This window comes from Cebus imitator, unplaced genomic scaffold (genome assembly GCF_001604975.1).
Source record: "Cebus imitator isolate Cc_AM_T3 unplaced genomic scaffold, Cebus_imitator-1.0 Scaffold109, whole genome shotgun sequence".
In the NCBI taxonomy this organism is placed as follows: Eukaryota; Metazoa; Chordata; class Mammalia; order Primates; family Cebidae; genus Cebus; species Cebus imitator.
In genome coordinates, this window is record NW_016107424.1 from 5,376,526 (window position 1) to 5,380,589 (window position 4,064).

At 41.7% G+C, this 4,064-nt stretch overlaps 1 protein-coding gene across 1 annotated transcript in view; it reads left to right on the forward strand.

Annotated features, from left to right (window-relative positions):
- Positions 1–4,064, forward strand: part of PLEKHF2 (pleckstrin homology and FYVE domain containing 2) — a 62,657-nt gene that overhangs the window by 9,515 nt on the left and 49,078 nt on the right. The gene's annotated exons all lie outside the window — the stretch shown is intronic.

Sequence of the window (4,064 nt, forward strand, 5' to 3'; positions counted from 1 at the left end):
ATGTCTTACTAAAAACTCTATGAACATTTCGCAAAAATATTGGATCTAATTCAAAGTAGATCACATTGCCATGTTAAAATACAAAATTAGCTGGGCGTGGTGGCACACACCTGTAGTCCCAGGTACCCAGGAGAGTGACGCAGGAGAATTGCTTGAACCTGGGAGGTGGAGGGTGCAGTGAGCCAAGATTGCACCACTGCACTCCAGCCTAAGAGACAGAGTGAAAAAACAAACAAACAAAATGAAGCAAAAACTGGCTTCTGGGCCGGACATGGTGGCTCACATCTGTAATCCCAGAACTTTAGGAGGCAGAGGCAGATGGATTGTCTGAGGTCAGGAGTTTGAGACCAGCCTATAGTCCCAGCTAATCTGGAGACTGAGGTGTGAAAATTGCTTGATCCCAGAATGTTGAGGCTGCAGTGGGCTGTGACTGCACCACTGCACTCCAGGTTGGGTGACAGAGCAAGACTCTGTCTCAAAAAAAAAAAAAAAAAAAAAAAAAGCTGGCTTATCTTTCAGAGTGTATTCTTTCATATTCTTTCTTCTGGGCCACCACCAGAGACCAGCAGTTCTCTCAGGCTTCCAGCTGGCCAAATAAGAAAAAAAAAGAAAGACCACTCTCATCTGTGCCTTCCTCCACATTCTCTGCCTGCACCCACTTCTGTCATCTGGCCAAAACTGCTGATAGTCCATGCAAGGGGTTGACTGTAAAGAGCTCTTATACCAGGCATGGCATAATCCCAGCTACTAAAGAGGCTGAGGCAGGAGGGTTCCTTGAGCCCCGGAGTTCAACATCAGCCTGGGCAACATAGCAAGAGCCTATCTCAAAAATTTAAAAAAAAAAAGAAAAGAAAAAGAATAAACAAAGGATTCCTAGAGTTTCCCCTGTCCCTAGCAGAGTAGAGAGCTCCCCTATCAATAGCCTCTGGAGACCAGATTCTTGGATGTTCTACTTTTTTCCTCCTTACTCCCGGTTATGGAGTCTGAGCTTTCATCTCACTGGGGCTTGCTGTGGGCACAAAGCCATCCTGACGTTCAGCTCTCCTCATTCCTGACTACCCCACTACTGCTGTCTCATCACTAGATCAGACACGGCATCTGCAAGTGCCTATAAAATAATTCTTCATTGGAGAAGTTTAGCCTCTAAATATTTTCTCTGATGCCTTTTCATTGCCCAGGGCTTTGGGAGAACATGTGCAGATGTGTGTAGGCTCTTTAGTATTGGTCTGGGCTACAGACAATGATTCTTAAATCATACGTGAGGCTTGGAGTGAGTTGAACACGGATTAACATATCTCATCTAGAAATGGATTTAAACCAATTAGGGACTCAATCCAGGGCTCTCTCTACCTTTCTTCTCTCTTATTCAATTGTTGCCTTAGTTCATAAATGGGCAATTACAAACATTCCTGAAATGAGGATACCCATAAGAATTAGGTTTTAAAAATGATTTCCTCCTCAGGATGCGGTCTACATGCAAATAAATAAATAAATAAATAGAACAATAGTTAATAGAAGACAAAGTGAATAATTTAATTTGAAAGAAAGTTCTGTTCCACAAAAACTGTGATGGAGCTATGGCTGGATATTTTTCTTCTTGAAGAGAAAAAATTATTGATAATGAAAAAAAAAATGATCTGAAATTTTTGGTCTAGATGGCTACTCTATGTCATAGGCAAAGTTGCCTCTGCTTCCTGAATATATGTTGCCTTTCACTACACTGCATTACTGATTTACTATAGGTCTTAGTTTCACTTTGTATGTTTGTTTATGTTAAAGCAATTTATCCTGTATGCCAGAGCTAGCTTAGTTTTGGATTGGATGTCTTTAGAAGTTACATTAATTCAGAAGGGGTTGGTTAAGTATTGGCTAAATGAAACAGCTTTCAGTATGATTTATAACCAGAAACCTTTGCGTGAAGATTCTGACTCAAAATATCTATTGTGTCCATAGACTAATACATTGTTTTCTATTTTTGGAGACATTTCCTGTTTAACTTTCACATACTCTGTAATGTAGGTGTGCCTATTACTGTTTGTTCTTTTAGTTGGACAAACCAAAGATCAGCAAAACCAAGTTAGTTTGCTCTCTTTCCTCCCCACCCACCTTGCCCCAAGGTCACCATAAAAAGCGGGAATAGAATCCGCGTTGGCTGCCTCCCAGCTTAATGTTCCATTTCTTGGGTTAAGCTGATCTCGGAGCACTTTTCATTTACTTACTCACTTAAGCAATCTGAGTCAGGTAAATATGCTGGAGCCAAATTAAAACCAAGTGTTTAATGTGCTTATTTTCAGAATGATTTTATTTATAGTAATTGCTTTCCTGCAATACATTGTGTTCTTAACAAGGCAAAGAAGGCTTTATTTAAACACCCCTATCTGGTGACAGTCCATTTTCTTTGAATCTGATGATAACATCTGGCAGCACCCTAAGTTCCCAAGTGATTCACATAATGCACAATGTTGCCCTTGTCTGGTTTTCTCTTAGCTGGGACCATCTAATAGGATTTAGGCTAAGGAATTTCTGCAAGCTTAATAATAGAATCTTAGATTCGGAAGGGACTTCATAGGATACGGTAGTTGGTTGCAATTCCCACCAAATGTAATATCTCTTCCACAACATACGTGACAGTGGCTGGCACCCCTTGTCTCCCAACTTCCAAGGACAGTGCACTCACAGCTGGGCAGGGCAGTTCATTCCATTTTTGAACACTGAATTGCTGGAAGGCTCTTCCTCATCCTGTCACGATGAACTGTCTCTGTCATTCCACCCTTTCGCCTTAATTTGGTCATCATATGACAAATTATATTAGAGTCATATAATTCAAGTGCACCCTAACATTGAAATTCTTCTTTCACTTGATAGACACATATATAGTTCTCATATTTTCCCCTCAGAAGATGACTCTGTCCGGGTAAACATTTCTTGTTTTCTTAATTGTTCATTCCCCTTTTGTGACTTCTGTAATCAGGATTCTTCAATTTGACAGAGACAGAAAACTTAACTCAAAATGACTCAAGAAAAAAAAATTGGCTTCTGTAGCTGAAAAGTCCAGAGGAAGAGGCAGCTTCTGACCCAGCTGGATCCAGACTCAGCCAATGCCATCAGGGCCTGGTGTCACCTGCCATCTGTGTCATTCAGAGTTCCATCAAGAGAGAGCAGCCACATGATCATTTGAACATTAGGAAAAGTTTAATCTAAAAAAAATTTTATTTTTGAGACAGAGTTTTACTCTTGTTGCCCATGCTGGAGTGCAATGGCATGATCTTGGCTCACTGCAACCTCCACCTGGTGATTCTCCTGCCTCAGCTTCCCAAGTAGCTGGGATTACAGGTGCCCGCCACCAAACTGGCTAATTTTGTATTTGTAGTAGAGTTGGGGTTTCACCATGTTGACTAGGCTGGTGTCGAACTCCTGACCTCAGGTGATCTGCCTGTCTTGGCTTCCCAAAGTGCTGAGATTACAGGCATGAGCCACCACACCAGCCAATCTAAAGAATTATTAACTATAACCGGGGATTGGAGTAACAATGGATTGGGTAGTAAGAAATAAAGATGCAGGAATAGCAGATTTAAGGAGTACTACTTCCCCTAGGGCTGAGATAGAGCACCTAAGGAAGAACTTGCCACTCCTGGCCTCCCAGTCCTGACCCCCTGATTTGAGACTCTGAACTTGTCAAGGAGCACGCTACTGTGTCTCATTGATTGACAGAGAAGTTGCTGTCATGCAGTGTCAGTGGAACTTGCTGGAAATCTATTCCCTGGAACTTGCTGGAAATTCATCTTCTAGGATGCTCAGGAAAGCAATTCATGGGAAAGTATTTCACTGAAGGTACCTGAGGGAGGGGCCTGGGTAAGCTGCTGGCACTGAAGGAGCCAGGCGCTAGAGGATCTGTTAGGGTTGCAAGAGCTGGACGCTGGAGAAGCTGCCTATGCTCCCAGTGAACACACGGGAACCAGGAAGCAATCCCTATCTCTTCTACAGTGTCTCTCCAGTGGCCTCTACTAAAAAAGTTTTTTTTTATTTTTAAAAATTTTTTTAATTTTTTTAATTTTTTTTTTTTT